Source organism: Pristis pectinata, chromosome 29, assembly GCF_009764475.1.
Source record: "Pristis pectinata isolate sPriPec2 chromosome 29, sPriPec2.1.pri, whole genome shotgun sequence".
NCBI classification, from domain to species: domain Eukaryota; kingdom Metazoa; phylum Chordata; class Chondrichthyes; order Rhinopristiformes; family Pristidae; genus Pristis; species Pristis pectinata.
Genome location: NC_067433.1, coordinates 4,588,457 through 4,611,805, shown reverse-complemented (window position 1 = coordinate 4,611,805; position 23,349 = coordinate 4,588,457). Strand labels below are relative to the sequence as shown.

General features: G+C 48.2%; 1 protein-coding gene across 1 annotated transcript in view; it reads right to left on the bottom strand.

Moving 5' to 3' along the window:
- The window catches only part of LOC127584153 (inositol polyphosphate-5-phosphatase A-like), a 70,238-nt gene that overhangs the window by 44,285 nt on the left and 2,604 nt on the right, over positions 1-23,349 (bottom strand). The gene's annotated exons all lie outside the window — the stretch shown is intronic.

The following is a 23,349-nucleotide window of genomic DNA, read 5'->3' as shown; positions in this document are numbered from 1 at the left end:
CAGCCGTCACAGGATGTCAGGGACATTTCAAGGCAACGTCTCCTTGCTGCATCACCAAAGGCCTTGTTAGTGCTCGGAGCACGTCACTGGGGTTTGGAATGAGAAGATCCAGCAAGCCTGATCTCCTGTGTCTGTAACAGGCAGTAATTCTGAGCAGGGGGGAGGAGCTGAGCAAGAACTTTTTGAGCTTTTTCTAGGTCAAAAGTGCTACGTGAATGAAATTTGCCAGTTTGTCCCATAACCAAAATCTTCCTCTATGCTGATTTTCTCTAAACTCCCTTCTGCACCTTCATAGCTGGGTATACTCAGCTAAAGCGTCCCTGTGAACCCTTCAGCACTGCACCATTTAATCCGTGCTGTCTCTCCTCATTCTCCCAGTCACACAGCACGGGAACAAGCCCTTCAGCCCATCGAGTCTGCGCCAACTATCAACAACCCATTGACACCGATCCTACGCTGACCCCATTTTATTCTCCCCACAGTCCCATCAACTCTCCCACTCACCTACACACTAGGTGCAAGTTACAGCAGCCAATCGCAACATCCCAACCCGCACATTTTTTTTGGGAAGAAACCCACACAGTCACAGGGAGAACGTGCAAACTCCACAATGACAGCGCCGGAGGTCGGAATCAAACCCGGGTCTCTGGCGCTGTGAGGCAGCAGCTCTACCCGCCGCCCCACCCCTGCCCAGCTATCTGATAAATCACAGCCTGAGCTTCCCCAGTTGGGGACTGTATACATGCTGCCTCCCACCTTTGACCTTCCACCCTCCTGTTCACCCAACCCTGGCCAATAGCAATGAGAATAGGCCATTCGGCCCAACGGATCTATGCTGGCATTTACAAATCACATAATACCCTACTTCTTTTTATTCCTTCCACCCCTACGATCGTTCAGTTCACTAACTTTAGGCACTTCAGTACCCAAGGTTAGGCTAATGGGAAAAAAATCTCATGGCCAGGACCTCTGCTTACACACAGTGATGCCAGACCAACTATTCTTTATGGGTTAAATGGGTGCCGCGCAGAAACCCTGGACAGGGTCCTGAGTCAAATGTCCTCTGATCCACTTCATCCAACCTAAATAGCCGCATTACGAAGCACAGAAAGAAACCAGTGTACCCCAGGAGAGTGTGGCACCCATCAGTCAGAAGATCACCCCTTAAATCAACAAATAATCTGCTGGAACTCAGCAGGTCGAGCAGCATCTGCCGGAGGAAAGGAAATGGTCAACGTTTCAAGTGGAAACCGTCTCCCACAGACGCTGCTCGACCCGCTGAGTTTCTCCAGCAGGTTGTTTGTTGTTCCAGATTCCAGTGTCTGCAGTCTCTTGTGTCTCCATCACCCCTTAATCTTCTATTCTGTGCGGCCTGTACTGATAAATTAACCCATCATTCTGGTGAACCTGTGGAAGAAAATTTAAAGCATTATTGCTGATTAGAGATTTGGCCAGGGGGTGGTCGGGCCATTTCTGCTGCGACAGCTGTGCTGTCTGTCCTTGGTGGACTGCCAACTAGCGGACCGTGCCCAGCTACTGTATAAGTAACTGACTCCCATGCTTGCTTGTACTATAAGAAGGACGTGGGAACCTATTTTCCTTTGGAGTCATTGTTTCGTAATCTACCCTAACGTTGCAGGCAGAGTAACTTTTAAGCTGATAGGTGCTTCGGGTTATCGCCTAGAAACATGCTGTGAAACGTTTGTATTTGTGTGAATCAATGCTTTTGTCACATATACTTTAACTATAAAAATGAGTGTAATCCTTTGCTGAGCAGAGTTTCGGAACTCCGCTTTTAGGAGTCTGAGCTCTCCATGATATCATGCTACAATAAAGGCTTTCTGGAAGCAGACACCCTCCGGGTCCGAGTAATCCTTTTCTGTGACAGAACCTACACTGCACTCACTCCAAGGCCAATATGTCCTTTATCAGATGCACTGTTCCAGATGGAGTTTACACAGACACTAGCAAAGGAAAAGGGAGCAGTCATATTGTCACCCAACACGTGGGATGGGAACCAGTGGGGTAGTGAGTGCCTCACAAGTGTTCCCTTCCCAACAGGAGGATGGTCACCACAGGAACTACAGGGGTTCAAGGTGGCGGCTATCACCCACCTTCTCCAGGGCAGTGAGAGACGGGAAATAAATGCTGGTGTTGCCAGCAACACCCAGATCTTGTCAATCAATTAAAACAAAACCTCCGATTCACATCTTAAGTATCCATCACAAAAACCAGCCTCCCCTCCATGGACTCTGTCTGCATTTCCCACTGCCTCGGAAAAACATAATCAAGGACCCCACCCACCCCGGACATTCTCTCTTCTCCCCCCTCCCATCAGGCAGAAGATACAAAAGCCTGAGAACACGTACCACCAGGCTCAAGGACAGCTTCTATCCCACTGTTATCAGACTCTTGAACGGACCTCTCATACACTAAAAGATGATCTCTTGATCTCCCAATCTACCTCGTTGTGGCCCTTGCACCATATTTGTCTGCCTGCACTGAACTTTCTCTGTAACTGTAACACTATATTCTGCATTCTGCTATCTTTTTTCTTTTGTACTACCTTGATGTACTGATGTTTGGAATGATCTGTATGGATGGCACGTAAACACAAGCTTTTCACTTTTTCTCGGTAGATTGGTTCATTATTGTCACATGTACTGAGGTACAGTGAAAAACTTTGTTTTGCATGCCATCCATACAGATCATTTCACCACATCAGTGCATCGAGATAGTACAAGGGAAAACAATAACAATGCAGAATAAAGTGTTACAGTTACAGAGAAAGTGCAGTGCAGGCAGACAATAAGGTGCAAGGTCATAACGAGGTAGATTGAGGTCAAGGGTCCATTTTATTGTACAAGAGGTCCATTCAATAGTCTTGTAACTGCAGGATAGAAGCTGCCCTTGTGCCTGGTGGTACGTGTGACAATAATAAACCAATTAACGCTACTTAACTACTTGTCCATTATTCCCATTACCCATCATCCAGTGCAATGATAAAAACAAGGCGTGTTGTGAATACTCAACAGGGCAGTCAGCACCTGTGGAGAGAGAACCTGAGGTAATATTTCAGATTGATTGATTTGTTCACTCGATGGCCTGGTTACTCATTTCAACCCGAAATGTTAACTCCACCTCTCTCTCCATGGATGCTGCCTGACCTGCTGAGTATCTCCAGCATTCGCTGTTTGTATTTCAGGCTTGAGCAGCTGCCTTCCCAACCCGATCAGCAGGCTCCCAGCACCCATCGGAAATGCTGACCTTTGACGGGACCCAAAGGTTGTGGTGCTGGGGCCATCGCTGGGCTCCCACCAAACCCCCCCACCAACACCTCTGCCACATGGTTAGTCCTTTGTTGCCATTCCCAGGGTGTTGCTGGCATGGGATGGCTGCTGTTTACTCAACAGGTGCACAATTTCGATGCAAGTATTCTCACTGAAGTAAGAGGAAGTAAGTTCTACACTTGTATAACGGGCCGCAACCAAGCAAGAGAACTTGAAACAGAATGACCATAAGACATAGGAGCAGAATTAGGCCATTCAGCCCATCGAGTCTGCTCCACCATTCGATCATGGCTGATTTACTTTTCCCTCTCAACCCCATTCTCCTGCTTTCTCCCTGTAACCTTTGACACGCTTACTAATCTATAACCTATCAACCTCCGCTTTAAACACACCCAATGACTTGGCCTCCACAGCCGTCCGTGGCGATGAATTCCACAGATTCACCACCCTCTGGCTGAAGAAACTCCTCCTCATCTCTGTTCTAAAGGGACGCCCTTCTAGTCTGAGGCTGTGCCCTCTGGTCCTAGACTCTCCCACTACCGGAAACATCCTCTCCACGTCCACTCTATTCAGGCCTTTCATGATTCGCTATTCCTACCGCATTTTGTGCCTGCACGGACACAAGTCTCTGCCCGTGGGCTCTCCCACTGCACCCGACCAGGTTTCTAAAAGCGAACAAACAGAACAGTCCAGCACAGGAACAGGCCCTTCGGCCCACCACATCTGTACCAACCATGATGCCAAATTATACTAATCCCTTCTGCCTGCACATGGTCCACATCCCTCCATTCCCTGTTCATGTAGCCGTCTAAAAGGATCTTACACTCCTCTATCGTATCTGCCTCCACCACCACCCCTGGCAGCGTGCTCCAGGCACCCACCGCTCTCTGTGTAAAAAAACTTGCCCTGCACATCTCCTTTGAACTCCCCCCCCCCCCCCCCACCTTAAACCTACCTCTGGTATTTGACATTTCCTCTCTGGGGAGAAGCTTCTGACTGTCTACCCTTTTATACACTTCTATCAGGTTTTGGGTCAATAGTACCTGTAGACTGCCTCAGCTGGACCCACTGGAGCGTAAAGCAGTTCGCTCTGTTGAATTTTTCGTGAAGCTGATAGGCACCCCAATTCCCCAGGGCGTCACAGGATGAGCGAGTGATAACTCGCAACTGCACATTGGCCATCATCGAACGCCACCAAAAACGTCACACACGCTTTTCAAGAATACTCCCAACACACTCAGGACTGCGTGGCCAGATCCTGCTTTAACTCCATCTGCAAGTTCACAGATGACACTATTGTGGTCGGCCGAATCTCAACTAACGATGAGACAGAGAGCCTAGTGGTATGGTGTCATGACAACAACCTTTCCCTCAATGTCAGCAAAACCAAAGAGCTGGCCATCGACTTCAGGAAGTGGGACAGTGCACATGCCCATCAGTATCGATGGTGCCAAGGTGGAGATGGTTGAGAGCTTCATGTTTCTAGGTGTAAACATCACCTGTCCTGGTCCAACCATGTAGACACTACAGCCGAGAAAGCTCACCAGCGCCTCTACTTCCTCAGAAAACTAAGGAAATTCACCATGTCCCCCTTGACCTTCACCAATTTTTATTGATGCACCATAGAAAGCATCCTATCTGGACACATCACGGCTTGGTAAGGCAACTGCTCTGCCAAGGGTACAAGAAACTGTAGAAAGTTATGGACATCACGAAAACCAGCCTCCCCTCTGTGGACCCGTCCACACCTCCCGCTGCCTCGGTAAAGCAATCAACACAATCAAAGGCCCCTCCCACCCCAGACATTCTCTCTTCTCCCCTCTCCCATTGGGCAGAAGATACAAAAGCCAGAAAGCACATACCACCAGGCTCAAGGACAGTTTCTATCCCTTGTATGATAAAGATGAACTCTTGACCTCTCAATCTACCTCATTGTGGCCCTTGTACCTTATTGTCTGCCTGCAGTGAACTTTGCAAAACAAAGTTTTTCAATGTATCGTGGTACGTGTGACAATAATTGGTTTTGGTTTAACTTTGTTTTGCATGCCATCCATAACAGATCATTCCAAACATCAGTACATCGAGGTCGTACAAGAGAAAAGCAATAACAGAATGTAGAATAAAGTGTTACAGAGAAAGTGCAGTGCAGTGCAGGCAGACAACAAGATGCAAGGGCCACAATGATGTAGATTGTGAGGTCAAGAGTCCATCCTATCGTACAAGAATAGTCTTACAGTGGGATAGAAGCTGTCCTCGAGCCTGGTGGTACGTGCTTTCAGGCTTTTGTATCTTCTGTCCGATGGGAGCAGGGAGAAGAGGGAATGTTCAGGGTGGGTGGAGTCTTTGATTATGTCGGCTGCTTTTCCCAGGCAGCGAGAAATGTAGACAAGAGTCCACGGAGAGGACGCTGGTTTCTGTGATGTGCTGAGCTGTGTCCACAACTCCCTCTGCTGTTTCTTGTGGTCCTGGGCAGAGCAGTTGCTGGACCAAGCTGTGATACCAACTACCAACACTAGTACAAGTTGGCTACTCTTGGTAACTTCTGACGCAATGCCTGTAGACAGTTATAAAGCAAACATTCTACTGCAACCAGTTAAGTGATTACTTAATTTAGCAGCTTTACACTGAAGGGAAGTTTGAAGTGGAGGAAGAGAGTGTACCAAAGTCATTCAGAGGACAGGACAGTTGTGACATTGGAACTACTTCCTTTTCAGCATAACTGCTCCCGAACAAGATAATACTTGAAGAATTAACTCATTTGTAGCTCAGTGGGCAATTCTCTTTTTGCCGTGGCTCCCATTCGAAAGGCTCACAGTGCAAGTGGATCATTCAACCTCTTCCCTCTTGGACAGGAGTCAAAAAAGTATCCCAAAGGAGGTGCAGGGAAGTTAACGCCCATCACCTCTCAATCAGCATCGGGAAAGCTTGTGATCTGGATGTTAACAGCCTGCTGTTTACATCAGGATTGCCTGCCAATGCCTCCTACAGCACACCAAGGAAGTATTTCATTGGCTGGAAAGAATTTTGGGACATTGAATCATGAATGGTGTCACTGAAACAAAACTCAATCAATATGTTTCTCATGGTTACACCTGTTATTGGAAACTGGGGAATGAAAAAAAATGAGAATTGGTGTGAAGCACTAACAATCTGTTGGAGGAACTCAGCAGTTTGAGCAACATCTGTAGGGGAGGAAGGAATAGTCAACATTTCTGGTCGAAACCCTGCATCAGGACAATAGAGGTGTGAAAACTGACAAAGGACACCAGGAAAATTTTATTGGAATGCCTTAGGAATAAAGGATAAGGCTAGAGTAGCATTTAACATAGGGAGTATAAAGATCCAGTAGGACTGCTGGCACACAGCTCTAGCAACCCAAGTTTGATCCTGGTCTCTTGTCCTGTCCGTGTGGAGATTGCACGTTCTCCCTGTGACCGTGTGGGTTTCCCCCAGGTGCTCCAGTTTCCTCCCACATCCCAAAGATGTGCAGGTTGGTAGGTTAATTAGCCGCTGTAAATTGCCCCCAGTGTGTACGTTAGTGGTAGAATCTGGGGGGAGTTGGTGGGGAAGTGGGGAGAATAAAATGGGACAAGTATAGGATTAATGAAAATGGGTGCTTGTTGGTCGGCACAGACTCAGTGGGCCGGAAAGCCTTTTTGTGCCGGATGACACTAAAATGCTGGAAACACTCAGCAGGTCAGGCAGCCTCTTTGGAAAGAGAAACACTTAATGTGTCAGATCCATCTTCATCATCTGACAGCAGGTCCCAGACCTGAAACGTTAACTGCTGCTCTCTCTCCACAGTTGCTGCCTGACCTGCTGAGTGTTTCCAGCACTTTCTGGTTTTACTTTGGATTTCCAGCATCTGCAGTTTTTTTGGATCTTCCTTAATATAGAAAACTTCAAAGAGATACAAGCTCCTTTTACGTGCATCCAGGGTACTAACAGGTGCGGGAAGGGAATAAAATTGGATTGACTCAAGAGTACCTGCAATGGCCCAGGCACATTGTAACGTTGGGCAGGCCATAAACCAATAAGGGTCGACACATGACCACACCCACTGTCAGTCCGTACTGACACTAATCAGCAAGCTAATTGGAGGGGAGCTTCACCTTCCCCTGCACACATTGAATGGGTTATACATGTTCAGAAAGCTCAGCATCTTGAAGTTCCTTTCCACCAACTTCAATCCTGAAGTCTTTTGACAGTTTAACCCAAGCAGATTCAGACAGCAGGGAGGATTTAGTTTTTTCCCCCCATTTGTAAACTAAATTCTGATGATTTGAATGAAATGCAAATTCACTTTGGACCCCACGGCAACAATGCAAATGCTGCACAGCTAAATCCAGTCCAGTGCAATTCTGAGAAACACGGCGCAAAACACGAAACAAAGTCAGTGTCCGAAAGGAGGCACCCAACCTCCCTTGGTCAGAAACACAGGCCGAGGCATCAGCAGCAGCCCGGGAGAGGTCTTCAGTTAGACTCAGGATCCATGGCCCATTTGTTCTCACCACCGAGAGTGGCTCTGTGTCCCGTCCCTTCCACTTACTGCCTGCTTCTCCGGCAGACAGAGGGAAAGGTGTGACAGTGAGGACCAGGCCCATGTACCATAACAGAAACAGGACTCGGAGCCTGGGTGTGTGACACCCAAACCCTTCCCCCCTCACTCTAAAACACAGCCCAAGTGTGCAACACCGCAACCCTTCCCCCCTCACCCTAAATCAACACCCGGGTGTGCAACACTCAAACCCTTCTCCCATCACCCAAACCCTTCCCCTCTCACCCTAAAACACAGCCCAAGTGTGCAACACCCAAACACTTCCCCTCTCACCCCAAAACAGAGCCCAAGTGTGCAACACCGAAACCCTTCCCTCCCTCACCCTAAAACGGAGCCCGAGTGTGCAACACCCAAAACCTTCCCCCCTCACCCTAAAGCAGAGCCTGTGTGCAACACCCCAACACTTCCCCATCACCCTAAAACAGAACTCGAGTGTGCGACACCCCAACCCGTTCCCCTGTAACCCTAAAACTGGATCTCAGAATCTGTCACACACCACCACAGCAAACAATGAACCAAATTCTCTGCTCCACAGACACCACTGACTGAGTTAGACACATGGCCATAACACAGTTTTATTAAAACCTGTTGGGGTGGACACAGCCCAGTCCATCACATAAACCAGCCTCCCCTCCATGGACTCTGTCTACACTTCCCGCTGCCTCGGGAAAGCAGCCAACGTAATCAAAGACCCCTTGCACCCCGGTCATTCTCTCTTCTCCCCTCTCCTGTTGGGCAGAAGGTACAAAAGCTTGAAGAACACGTACCACCAGGCTCAAGGACAGCTTCTATTCCGCTCTTATAAGAGCGTTGAACAGACCTCTTGTACGATAGAGATGAACTCTTAACCTCTCAATCTATCTTTTCATGACCTTGCACCTTATTATCTACCTGAAGTGCATTTTCTCTGTAACTGTAACACTATATTCTGCATTCCATTATTGCTTTTCCCTTTGTATTACCTCAATGTAATTATATTTTGGAATGATCTGTATGGATGGCATGTAAAACAAAGTTGTGTATCTGTATCTTGGTACATGTCACAATAATAAAATAATTACCAATTACTTTTATTGCTGACATAACAGAACTGCCAACAGAGGTCTGGCTGGGTGGAGCTGAGGCTACTTCACACCCTCTCCACACTGCGGGCCACATGTGAAGTGCCGACAATCACAGGGTGTATTGTCAGCTCTCTCTAGGCCTCCCTTCACAGCACTGAGAGACGTCTGGAGTGAAGGAGGCCGAGAGATGACCTACTGGAGGTTTATAAAATCACGAGGGGCATAGATAAGGTGAATGCTCACAGTCTTTTCCCCCAGGGTAGGGGAGTCTAAAACTAGAGGGCACAGGTTTAAGGTGAGAAGGGAAAGATTTAAAAGGGGACCTGAGGGGCAAGTTTTCCCCACACACACAGAGGGTGGTGGGTATATGGAACGTGGTAGAGGCTGGTACAATTACATTTACAACTCACGTGGACAGGTACATGGAGAGGAAAGGTCCAGAGGGACATGGGCCAAACGCAGCCAAATGGGACGAGCACAGGTAGGCCCCTTGGTCAGCATGGACGAGTTGGGCCGAAGGGCCTGCTTCCGTGCTGTATAAACTCAATGAATCTTTGGCAGGCAAGGACTTGTGAATCTGTAACGCTGCTCATTTCATAATTTAACCAAAATGGTTCATGGTCACAGGGTAAAATTACTTGACCAGGCTCCTGCTGACTGTTTTTAAGACTTCCTATTGAGCAATGTGACTCACCCTTCCAGATTTCCCAGAACCTCCACTCACCATTAAACAATGCACAGTACAAAGTCTTGCCTTGGGTGTGCTTATGCATTGTACAGCCAATGAAACATTTCTGACGTGCAGCACCTTTGGAGGGGAGAAGGGTGCAGAACACTGGCGAATAAAAGGGCCCTTCCCATGGGTGACAGGAGACCAGGGACGCGGGGTGGGGGATACCGGGATCTTGCTGAGGATTCACGTACTGGCCCTGCGTTAGTTAAGCTCCAGAGCGGTGTGTATAACCACATACCAGTGTCCCCAGAGCTGAAATTTCTCCCCATTTCTCAGGAACACGAGCATGGAACACTATAGTCATACAGCACAGAAATAGGCCCTTTGGCCCACTGAGTTCGTGCTGACCATCAAACACTCACTCATACTAATCCTACCCTAACCCACTTCATTCTCGCCACATTCCCAGTGACTTCCTCCTGCCGAGGTCAGGATCGAACTTGGGTCACCGGATCTGAGGCAGTGGCTCTACTGACTGCACCACGAGGAAAAACAGGGAGGCGGAAATATTAACTAAATGGCGAGAGTTTGCAGGACACTTTTGAACAGAGGGATCTGGGAGTCCTCTTAAAGGAAACATGGAAAGTCAACAGGAAGGTCCGGGAAATGATTATAAAGGTAAGTGGAATATTGGCGTTTAATAGAAAGGAGGTGGGAGTATAAAAGTCGGGAAGTCTTGCTACAATACAGGGTGTTGGTGAGACCGCACCTAGAGTACGGGTTCAGTTCTGGTCTCCTTTCTGAGAGAGAGAAGGGATATAATTACATTGGAGGCAGTTCACCCTGTTGTTTACCGGGACGAAGGGGCTCTCATAAGAACAGGTTGGACCTACTCTCACTGGAGTTGAGATGAATGAGAAATGATCTCCAAGAGACACAAGATTCTGTTGCCTGTCCCTTCAATTCTCCAGCCCACACATCAACCTTCCCACTCCAGCCTCTGTCGAAACACAAAGAAAACCTGCAGGTGAAGTCTGAAGTAAAAATAGTGGACAGAGGAACAGTGTCTCCGAACCTCTGTTTTTGGCCCAGGACAGAATCCCAGACTCAGCACGTCACAGCCCTGAGCTCGATGCCGAATTCAACAATTTCAGGTAACCTGCCTTCCCAGTTTGTGACGGTGGCCAGTTCTGACACAAGATCGTTAACCGGTAACATCAGCTCAATTTCTCCTCCCTTGCTTGTCCTGCTCCGTCTTCCAAAGTCAAGTTTCTTGTCATCTGCACAAGTCCATGTGTGCACAGGTGCAATGAAAAACTTCCTTGCAGCAGCTTCACAGGCACGTAGCAATAGAATCAGAATTATCATCTCTGATTTATATGTTGCGAAATTCGTTGTTTTGCAGCAGCAGTACAGTGCAAAGACATAAAATTACCACAAATTACAAAATAAATAAATAGTGCAAAAGAGGAATAACGAGGGAGTGTTCATGGACCGTTCAGAAATCTGATGGTGGAGGGGAAGAACAGTTCCTGAGGGCACAGACCAACAGGCTCAAGGACAGCTTCTACCCCACGGTGATAAGACTATTGAACGATTCCCTTATACGATGAGATGGACTCTGACCTCACAATCTACCTTGTTGTGACCTTGCACCTTATTGTCTATCTGCACTGCACTTCCTCTGTAGCTGTGACACTTTACTCTGTAGTCTGCTGTTGTTTTTACCCTTCATGGACCGTTCACAAATCTGATGGCGGAGGGGAAGATGTAAAGCAGCATCAACCAGAAAAACGTAAATTAAACATAAATTATCTACAATTTTTACAAGAAAATTAAACACCATTTTTCCAGCATTTAGATCAGATTTCCAACAGTTGCCACATTTTGTACATTACTGGGACAACCTCACTATTTTTCTGCCTCCTCATGTAACATTTCGTCTACACTCAGCAGCAAACCTTCCCCCTGCATTAGTACGAACCAACAGATTCGTCCTTGGACACCCCCCCCCCCCCCAACCATCCTCTCTCTAAAGCACCGTAATATTATCTTTAGTCAACAATGCTCCCCTCCTCCCTCCCTACCCTTCCTGAACACTTGGCATTCAGGAATATTTAATGTCCAGTCCTGCTCCCTTTTGGAGCCGTATCTCTGAAATATTGGAATTAGTTTATTATTGTCACTTGTACTGAGGTACAGTGAAAAACTTGTCTTGCATACCGATCGTACAGATCAATTCATTACACAGTGCATTGAGGCAGTACAGGGTAAAACAATACAGAATGCAGAGTAAAGTGTCACAGCTACGGAGGAAGTGCAGTGCAGGTAGACGATAAGGTGCAAGGTCATAACAAGGTAGATTGTGAGGTCAAGAGTCCATCTCATTGTATAAGGGAACAGTTCAATAACCTTATCACAGTGGGGTAGAAGCTGTCCTTGAGCCTGGTGGTGTGTGCCCTCAGGCTCCTGTATCTTCTGCCTGATGGGAGAGGGGAGAAGAGAGAATGACCCGGGTGGGTGGGGTCTTTGATTATGCTGGCTGCTTCACCAAGGCAGCAGGAGGTATAGACAGAGTCCATGGAGGGGAGGCTGGTTTCCGTGATGTGCTGGCCACTATATCATTATCGCCATACATGGCCAACAGTGTCTGTAGTTCACCAACCTCATCAAACTCCCTGTGGTCACAAACATGAATAATAAACTATTTTGTTACATCACTTCGACTGACACTGACCTAATTTAGCAGGAACGGTCTCCCCGATTTCTTTCTGCTTTATTGCCTTTACTCAGGTGCTGTCTGTGTGGAGTTTGCACGTTCACCCTGTGTCTGTGTGGGTTTCCCCCGGGAGCTCCAGTTTCCTCCCACATCCCAACGACATGCGGGTCGATGGGTTAATTGTCCCTAGTGTGTGGGTGAGCGGAGAATCTGGGGGGAGTTGATGGGACTGATGAAACAGAATGGGATTTGTGTAAAAATGGGTGCTTGATGTTGGCACAGACTCAGTGGGCCAGAGAGCCCGTTTCTATGCGGGATCTCTCGATGAGTCTATATTACATACACATGGTTACACCAGGTAAGGAGCACATATGTACTCCATAAAAGAACTTCAGTGAACCAAAGTGAAGCATTATTGACAGTCAGAGACATTTTCCCCAGGGCGAAAATGGCTAACAGGAGGGGGTGTAATTTTAAGGTGATTGGAGGAAGGTACGGGGCAACGTCAGAGGTACGTTCTTTTTACACAGAGAGTGGTGGGTGCGTGGAATGCACTGCCTGCAGAGATTGCGGGGGAAGATACATTTAAGAGACACATGAATGACAGAGAAATGGTGGGCCATGTGGGAGGGAAGGGTTAGATAGATCTTAGAGCAGGATAAAATGTCACACAACACCATGGGCTGAAGGGCCTGTACTGTGCTGTAATGTTCTATGTTCAAATGTTTTTTTCACAACAATCCAGTCAAGATTACCAAGGCTTTTCAGTGTTCTTTTCAAATTCTAGATTATTAACAGAATTTAACTTCCACAAACTGCTGGGGTGGGATTTGAACTCTTTCTCCGTATCATTAGTCCAAGTATTTGAACACTGTGTCACCATGGCACCTTATTTTGCCTCCCACTGGGTCTATCCCATTACATTTAAACACAAATGAACGGTGAGAGAGGAATTTACCCGTGAGGCTTTGTTTTGCTATTCTTCCTGAGTATTTAAATCACATGAGATCATTTGAAATCCCTTGGTAATAACAGGATTACAAACCAGGCCCCGTGATAGGAGGGGAAGGTCTGAGTTGGGACACATTGGGCCTTTCAGTTCCCACAACACCCCGTGTCAATCCACTATCCATCAGCTGCAGATCCCAACACAAAGCCACCTGGAGTTTTTCAGCTCAGCACAAGCCCCTTGCTTCAAGAGAGGACGTCACAGACTCATTCCACACTCTAGAGGCTGAAGAAGAAAAAGTTCAGGCTGGTGCTCGAGTGCAGCAGTTGAAGGAGTGCTGCCTTGCCAGTGGGACCTGTTTGACCCAAATCCTGCCTGCTCGCTCAGTGAATGGAAACGATTCCTCAGCTCAAGCTCAGGGAAGCTCTTCCAAAATTTACCCCTCAGTGTCACGGATTACAGGTTCCCCTTCCCCAGGTCACAGCAGAGTTCCACTCCCGTGAACTGTTCCTAACCCGAACACGGAAACGCAGCCCCAGACAGAGTTCCCACACAGTGGAAGATGTCTGCAGCTCTTTCAGGAAATAAGGTATCTTTATTAGTCACATGTACATCGAAACACAAAGTGAAATGCACATAGGGTGTTCTGGGGGCAGCCCGCAAGTGTCGCCACACTTCCGGCGCCAACATAGCATGCCCACAACTTCCTGACCCGTACGTCTTTGGAATGTGGGAGGAAACCCACGTAGACACAGAGAGAATGTAGAAATTCTTTACAGGCAGTGGTGGGAATTGAACCCGGGTCACTGGCGCTGTAAAGAGTTACGCTAACCGCTACACTACCGTGCCTGCCCATCCCACCCATCTCCCAAATGCTCGTTCGTATGTACACCGTGTATACAAGTCAGGCACCCGTAAGCTGGGGAACACCTGGTTCTGGCTCCTTTTAAACTTGCTGAGAATAGCTGCCCTGTGTCCTACATTAGGACAGTCACCACACAATAAAAAGCAAAGTCTAGAGTGCATTCAGGCACCCTGAAGTGACAGCAGCTCTCTCTCTCTCTCTATTTCATCCAAAGCGTAGTTTGCTTATTATGGGCGAGACAGACATTTACATGAGAACTGCACAAAGTACAGCAGAAAATGCTGGAAACACACAGCGGGTCAGGCAGCATCTGGAGATACTGAAACCTTAACCTTTCAGCTCAGAGACCCTTCATTAGAAAATCTTTCCCAGGACTGTTGAAAGCTCATCAATCTGAAACATTAACTCTGTCTCTTTCCTGGTCTCACCTGACTGTCTCCAGCATTTGTTTATGTTATTACGCCACAGCAGGCGGCTTTTCTGCCCTTCAGGCTCATGCTAGCTCGAAGCTCAGCAAACCCATCAGTGCCCCCAGCGACCCTGGTTCCATTCCGGCCACTGTCTGTAAGGAGTTTATACATTCTCTCCATGTCTGCGTGGGTCTCCTCCGGGTGCTCCGGTTTCCTCCCACATCCCAAAGACGTACAGGTTAGGAAGTTGTGGGCATGCTATGTTGGCGCCGGAAGCGTGGCGACACTTGCGGGCTGCCCCCAGAACACTCTACACAAAACACGCATCAACATGTTTCAACGTACGTGTGACTAATAAAGAAATCTGATCTTGTTTCCCTGCAATCTATTCTCTCACACATGCCCATCAAGTCTCCCTTGATTCTTTTCCCAATTGCCTGTACAAATGGGTTATTAACAGCCACCAATTAATCGACCCGCACATCTTTAAGATGTGGGAAGAAACTGGAACACCCGGGAGAAACCAGTGCAGCCACAGTGAGAACATGCAAACGCCACACAGACAGCACCCGATATCAGGTTCGAACCTGGGTCTCTGGAGCTGCGAGGTAGCAGCACTAACCGCTGCACCACCTCGCTGCCCATCGCAGACCTTACATCACAATTCCAAGATTTATAAACAAAATGTGTGTAAAAGGTAGTGGGAGGAAAGGGAATGTCTGATCGAAGGGGTTTGAGGGACACAAATGGTGGCCTTGCCAGATTGAGGAGGGATGAAGGCTTGTTAACAACAACTGAGTTATCTGGTTTAGCGGTAGTTAGAGGATGTGTCGTAATAATGATCTGAAACATGAACTAAAAAATGAAAATGCTGGAAACACTCAGCAGGTCAGGCAGCATCTGTGAGGAGAGAAACCATGAGAGCAAGTAAAGAGAGAGATTATAGTAGTGCAAAAAAAACTAAAGGGTAATTAATGCCGTCAACACCACTGTTGTCAGGTGAATCACAGGTTGTGATGCGACAGTGTACAGGAGCGAGACGGGACACCTGGCTGAGTGGTGCTACAACGACAACCTCTCGCTCAACGTCAGTAAAACTAGAGAGCTGATTGTTGACTTCAGGGAGGGGAGGGGAGGGGAGGGGAGGGGAGGGGAGGGCGGGCAAACAGGTGCCAGTCTACATTGGGGGAAATCAGCAGTGGAGAGGGTCAGCAGCTTTAAATTACTGAAAGTTAATGTATCAAACAACCTGTCCTGGGCCCAGCACACAGATGCAACCACAAGGAAGGCACGCCAGTGCTTTACTTTTTTAGGAGGTTAAGGAGGTTCAGCTTGTCACTGAACACTAACAAACTTCTACAGAGGTACTGTTGAAAGTGTCCTGACTAGTTGCATCACGGTCTGGTACGGCAATGTAAATGTGCAGGAATGCAAGAAGCTGCAGAGATTAGCGGACTCAGCCCAATACATCATGGGCACATCCCTCCCCACCATCGGGAGTATCTACAGGAGGCGCTGCCTCAAGAAGGCAACACCCATCATCAAAGGTCCCCACCATCTGGGCCGTGCCATCTTCTCACAGCTACCATCGGGCAGGAGGTACAGAAGCCTGAAGTCCCCACACCACCAGGTTCAGGAACAGTGACTTCCCTTCAACCATTTAGTCCTTGAATCAACCTGCACAACCCTAATCACTGCAGTATAGCAACACTATGACCACTTTCCATTCTAATTCTGTTCTTTCTTGTAAAAAATGTATATCATTTATGTTTAATTTATGTTTTTCTTGTGAATGCTGCTTATCTGATGCTCTGTGCCTGTGATGCTGCTGCAAGTAAGTTTTTCATTGCACCTGTGCACACATGGACTTGTGCATCTTACAATAAACTCGACTTTAATGGGGATTTAAGTGAAACCAATGTAAACTCGGATGATACAGGATCTCCTCGGGTTACAGCAGGGTTCTGTTCCTGTGAACTGTCCATGACCCAGACAGTTCCCAAGTCGGAATTACAGCCGCGAACTGAGTTCCCACCCGGCACAAGATGCCTGCAGCCCCATAGCAGCTGGCAAATCCGTCCCCATCCATCCCGTCCACCTCCCAAATGCCCACTCATACGTACAAGCCGTACACAAGTCAGGTGTTTGTCAGCTGGGGAGGACGTACAACATTGCCATGGGCAGAGAAGGGTATAGTTCTGGTCCGACAAGGATATATCATTGCTGGATCTGGTTCTGGGGAATGAGGTGAGGCAAGTGCACCAAGTTCTGGTAGGGCAGCATTTTCGAGGTACTCATGAGGTTCAGGTTAACTATAGAAAACTAGGAGGAAGAATTCAGAATAAAAATCATTGATTGGAGCAAGGCCACTCTCAATAGGTTGACAGTGGATCTGACTCAGGTAAATTGGAACCCAATGTCAACAGGCAAAGCTGTAACAATGGCTATGCTTTAAGGAGGAGGTGGTTCGGGTCTGGTCGAGGCACATTCCCAGATCTACAGCTGTGTGAATGGAAGCGATCCAGAGGAAGATAATAATAACAAAAATGTTGCTGTGACGAGTGTCAGGTTGCAAACACCAGCAGGAAGCAGGCTGATTACAGAAGAATCGGAAGGGAAGAGAAAATTAACAAACAAGTGGCAAAGAGACTGCAGGCAAAAAGGAGTAGCTGCCAATGTAAAACAGGACTCTTCAGTGTTCTATGGGCATATAAACAGCAACAGGGTGAAACGTGGAGGGGGAAGCCATTAAGGACCAAAATGAGAACTGGCATGTGGTTGCCAAAGGCAGGGTTAAGGTGCTAAGTGAGCACTTTGCATCTGCTTTTACCAGGGAACAGGGTGCTTCCAAAGGAGGAGATAGTTGAGAGGTGAGATAACTTAGAACACAGAACAGTACAGCACAGGAACAGGCCCTTCAGCCCACAGTGTTGTGCCGAACCAATTACATTAGTAATAAAATGCCCAACTAAACTAATCCCTTCTGCCTACACAAGGTCCACATCCTACCATTTCCCTCACATTCATTTGCCTGTCTAAGAGCTTCTTGAATGCCCGTATCATATTTGCCTCCACCACCAGCCCAGGCAGCACATTCCAGGCACTCACCACTCTGTGTAAAAAAAACTTGCCCCGCACATCTCCTTTAAACTTACCCCCTTCTCACCTTAAATGCATGCCCTCTGGTATTAGACATTTCAACCCTAGGGAACAGATACCAGTTGCCTACTCTATCGATGCCTCTCATAATCTTATAAACCTCTATCAGATCTCCCCTCAGCCGCTCCACAGAGAACAACCCAAGTTTGTCCAACATCTCCATATAGCACATGCCCTCTAATCCAGGCAGCATCTTGCTAAACCTCTTCTGCACCCTCTCCAAAGCCTCCACATCCTTCCTATAATGGGGTGACCAGAACTGAACGCAATACTCCACATGCGGCCTAACTAAAGTTTTATAAAGCTGCAGCATAACTTCGTGACTCTTGAACTCAGTGCCTCGACTAATGAAGGCAAGCATGCCATATGCCTATCAACCTGTGTAGCCACTTTCAGGGAGCTATGAACTTGGACCCCAAGATCCCTCTGCTCATCAACACTGTTAAGGGTCCTGCCATTAAGTGTACTGTCTCTTTACATTTGATCTCCCAAGGAGCAACACTTGGCATTTGGCCGGGTTAAACTCCATCTGCCATTTCTCCGCCCATGTCTGCAACTGATCTGTATCCCGCTGTATCCTTTGCCAGTCTTCCACACTATCCATACCACCACCAATCTTCGTATCATCTGCAAGCTTACTAACCCACCCATCTACATTTTCATCCAGGTCATTTATATACATCACAGCCAGCAGAGGTCCCAGTACGGATCCCTGAGGAACACCACTAGTCACAGACCTCCAGCTAGAATAAGTCCCATCGACCATACCCTCTGTCTTCTATGGGCAAGCCAGTTCTGAATCCAAACGGCCAATTCACCATGGATCCCGTGCATCTTAGTCTTCTGGGTGAGCCTCCCATGAGGGAAAATGTCAAACGCCTTACTGAAATCCATGTAGACAACATCCACAGATCTACCTTCATCAGTCACCCTCGTCAAAAAACTCAATCATTAGTAAGACACGACTTGCCCTGCACAAAGCCATGCTGACTGTCCCTAATTAAGACATGGTTTTACAAATGCTCATAAATCCTATCCTTAAGAATCCTCTCCAGTAACTTCCCTACCACTGACATGAGGCTCACTAGTCTATAGTTACCAGGATTATCCCTGTTTCCATTCTTGAATAATGGAACAACATTAGCTACCTGCCAGTCCTCCGGGACCTCGTCTGTGGCTAGAGAGGACACAAAGACATTGGTCAAGGCCCCAGCAATCTCAGCTCTTGCCTCTCCCAATAACCTGGGGTTTATCCCATCAGGTCCCGGGGACTTATCCACCTTAACGCTCTTTAAGAGACCCAACACTACCTCCTCCTTTATCTCGAAATGCCCTGGCACATTAGCACGCTCCACACTGACCTCCCTATCCTCCATGTCTCTCTCCTCGGTAAATACTGATGCAAAGCACTCATTAAGGACCTCACCCACATCCTCCGCTTCTAAGCACATGCTCTATCCTTCAGTGGTCCTACCCACTCCCAAGTTATCCTCTTGCTCTTGACACATGTATAGAGTGCCTTGGGATAATCCTACTTGCCAAGGACTTTTCATGGCCCCTCCTGGCTTTCCTAATTCCCTTCTTGAGTTTCTTTTTGGCTTCTTTATAATTGTGCTCTGTTTGATCCCAGCTTCCTAAGCTTTACACACTTTTCCATTTTCTTCTTGACCAAATTCACCACCTCTCTCAACATCCAAGGTTCTCTTACCCTGCCAGCCTTGTCCTTTCTTCTTTCTGGAACACACCTGTCCTGTACTCTGTGCAGTTCGTCTTTAAACACCCTCCACGTCAGACTCTAAGAGATAAGCCCTGTAGCAGCAGACCAGTCAATCTATCCCCAGTGATGGGAAAGCTTTAGAAACACTGACACAGGGCAGGATTAGAGGAAAATTAAACCAATGTAAACTGGGATAGTACAGGTCCTCCCCTGGTTACCAACAGATTTGTTAAGGGCAAATCACGTTTAACCAATTTAATGGAAGTTTCTGATGAGGTAGTATTTAGAGTGGCTGAGGGTAACGCAGTTTATATGGTGCTTCCAGAAGGCTTATCAGCAAAGTTGAGGCAAAAGTACATTGATAACATGGCTACAGAGTTGGCTCAATGATACACAACAGAGGGTAGTGGGGAAGGGTTATTTTTCAGACTGGAGGAAGGTGAATACTGGCGTTCCCAATGGATCGGTGTGCCTGTTTTAATCTATATTAGTGACCTAAATTTGAGGGTGCAAGCAAACAATTTCTAAATGTGTGGATGACACAAAACTTGGTGGTAGTGAACCGAGAAGAAGTGGGCACAGGTGCGGCAGATGAAGTTTAACACAGAGAACGGTGAGGTCAGAAGAACAAGGAGAGACAGTATAGAATAAAGGATACTGCTCACAAAGGGGTGCAGTTGGAAGCAGCGGAGGGGTGGGGTGAGAAAGGGTTAATAGGGTATACTCAATTCTGGGCTTTATTGGTACAGAGTACACAAGCAGGGAAGTCATACTGAACTTTAATAAAACACTGGTCCAGCCTCAATTGGAGCCTGGTGTTCAATTCTGGTCGCCTCATTACGGAAAGGACGTCAGGGTTTTATAGAGACAAAACAAAAAAGATTTATGGAGTGGTTCCTGCAACGAGGAACTGTGGTGACACAGAGAGTTTCGAGTGGCTGCCACTGTTTTCTTTGGGCGAGGGGAGATCTGTGAGAGGGATACAAAACGTTGAGGGGTCCTGCACAGAATGGACAGTGAAGGCCGTCTGCATTAATGGAGGAGTCAAGTTTGAGAGGTCACAGGTATAAAAACAAAAGGGAAGAGAATTGAGAGTGACATCAGGAAAAACTCATTTTAAAACAGTGTGGTTGGAATCTGGAATGCACTTTCTGCAGATGTGGTGGAGGCAGATTCCACTGTGGCCTTTGAGGGAAATGGATAAGTACATGGTGAGGAAAGATCTGCAAAGCTACGGAGAAGGGCCAGGGAGTGGAACTAAGGTGCTCTGGTAGGAAGCCAGTGTGTACACAATGGCCGGCCATAACCGTTCTATGCAACTCCAGACCCACAAGTAGATGGCCCTCGTACGCCCTCTGAAGTTCAGTCCAAAGGCAAGAAGGGATGGGCAACAAATGCTGGCCTTGTTAGGGATGCCCAGATCCCAAAAAGTGAATGCAAAAAAGAACTAGCACAATAGGGAGGGGACGACTGGCCTTGCAACAGCATGATGGTGGGCGGTGACGGTCTGGGGCAAAAGCCCTGGAGAAACGGAGGTCAGCGATGATTAGGATTCTTACCTGGCCAGGAGCATCTACCCATAAGTTAAACCACACCAGGTGAGGCAGCGTGCTCCAATTGGGTGGCACAGCTGGTACAGCCACTGTCTCAGCGCTCCAGAGCCCAGATTCAATCCTGGCTCCCGGTGCTGGCTGTGTGGGGTTTGCACATTCTCCATGTGTCCGCGTGGGTTTCCCCCGGGCGCTCCGGTTTCCTCCCACATCCCAAAGACGTGCGGGTTGGGAGGTTAATTGGCCGCTGTAAATTGCCCCTAGTGTGTGGGTGAGGGGTAGAATCTGGGGGGAAGTTGACGGGACTGTGGGGAGAATAAAATGGGGTTAATATAAATGGGTGGTCGATGGTTAACACAAACTCTGTGGGCAGAAGCACCTGTTCTGTGCTGTCTCTCTCTGTGACTCCTGTGTATCGATGACCTCTCACTCACCAGCTCCACTGAGCCCTGCAACAGACAAGGTCAAGAGCAGCCTTGACAGTGATGCTGCAGTTGAATATCCGGTCCACTCTCAATGTGCAGCCTGCACATCAAGCAAGGACCGGTGGAGCTCAGCACCATCTTAAATGAGTGCCTCAAGGACAGAAGAGACAAACTTTATAACATTATTACCGTTCCATTGTTACATGGGCTGTGGACATTTCTTGTAAACATTGCCCTTGAAATGGTAGTGGTGAGACGACCTCTTGAAGTGCTGGTGTCCTTCAGGTTAAGGAGCCCCAGCAATGCTATTGGCTCGGGTTTACACCCAGTGATGAAGGACCAATGATAGCTCTCCAGGTGGAGATGGTGTATGACTTGGAGGGGAACCCACGGGGGGGGTCCCTCAAAACCACCCTTGTTCTTGGTGGGAGAGGCGGTGGGTTTGGGAGACGCTGTTGGAGTACCCTGGACAAGTAACCACGGTTCTGTTGTAGACGGTTCACACCGCAGCCACTGTACCGGTGGTGGAGGGAGGGAACTTACAGGGTGGTGGATGGGGACACAGTCAAGCAGGCTGCTTTGTCCTGGACGGTGTTGAGTTCTTCGGATGTTGGAGCCACATTCATTCTGGCAAGTGGGGAGTGTTCCATCACACTCCCGGCTTGTAGATGGTGGAAAAACTTTGGGGAGTCAGGAGGTGACTCAGTTTATACTCTAACACACTGCATCAAACACTAACCAACTTCTACAGATGCACTGCAGGAAGTACCCAGACTGGTTGCATCACCACCTGCTATGGCAATTCCAATGCACAGAAACGCAAGAGGCTGCAGATAGTGGCGGACACAGCCCTGCCCATCACAGGGACCCCACCACTGACAGCATCTAGAGGCCCTGCCTCAAGAAGGCAGCATCTATCATCAAGGATCCCCACCATTTGGGCCATGCCCTCTTCTCGCTGCTACCGTCAGGCTGGAGGCACAGAATCAGGTTTATTATAGCTGCTATATGTCATGAAATTTGCTGTTTTGTGGCAGAAGTACAGTGTAAGACATAAAGACAGAAATTACTATAAGTTACAAAACTAAATAAATAGTGCAAGCCCAAAGTCCCACGCCACCAGGTTCAGGAACAGCTACTTCCCTACAACCATAAGGTTCTTGAACCGACCTGCACAACCCTAACCCTCCCTCAGCAACGGACCACCACGGACCACCTCGTGCACTGCCGTGGACTTGTATCTGATTGTGTGTGTTTTTTTTGCACTAAGGTCTTGTTTAGCAGAGTCTTTTTCGCTTCACTGTCTGGTATAATTTATTTTCTGTGTGTTGTCTGTACCTGTGATACTGTTGCAAGTTGTACATTGTACCTGTAACCTCATTGTACATGATGAGGTTACAGGTACAATGTAAAACATGTATACACGACAGTAAACTCAACTTGACTTCCCACGGGACCCCCACCTGCCCACCCTGAAAGCACAAATTGGTAAGAAACAATGAGCGCCCCCCCACCCCCACTGCCTCCCCATCTCTGTGATGGCCTGGATATTCGACTCCAGTGGCATCACTGTGAAGATCCCCCTCCTGGACAGACGAGAGGCTGGGTTGGAGGAGGGGTCTGCTCCCTGCGGAGGGATCTGGGGCAGTGTCCCAGCAGTTAGGGAGCTCTGGGACACCCAGCATCAATCCCCCCCCCCCATCCACCCTGGGGTGCTCCGGGACAGTCAGCGCCCACCACCACCTCCCCACCCCAGGGGGCTCTGGGACACCCGCCATCACACCCCACCCTGGGGTGCTCCAGGACACCCAGCACCCACCGCCACCTCCCCACCCTGGGGTGCTCCAGATTACCCAGCACCACCTACCCCCACCCTGGGGTGATCCAGGACACCCAGACACCACCCCCCCACCCACACCCTGGGGTGCTCCGGGACCCCCCCCCCCCAGCACTACCCCCACCCCGGGGTG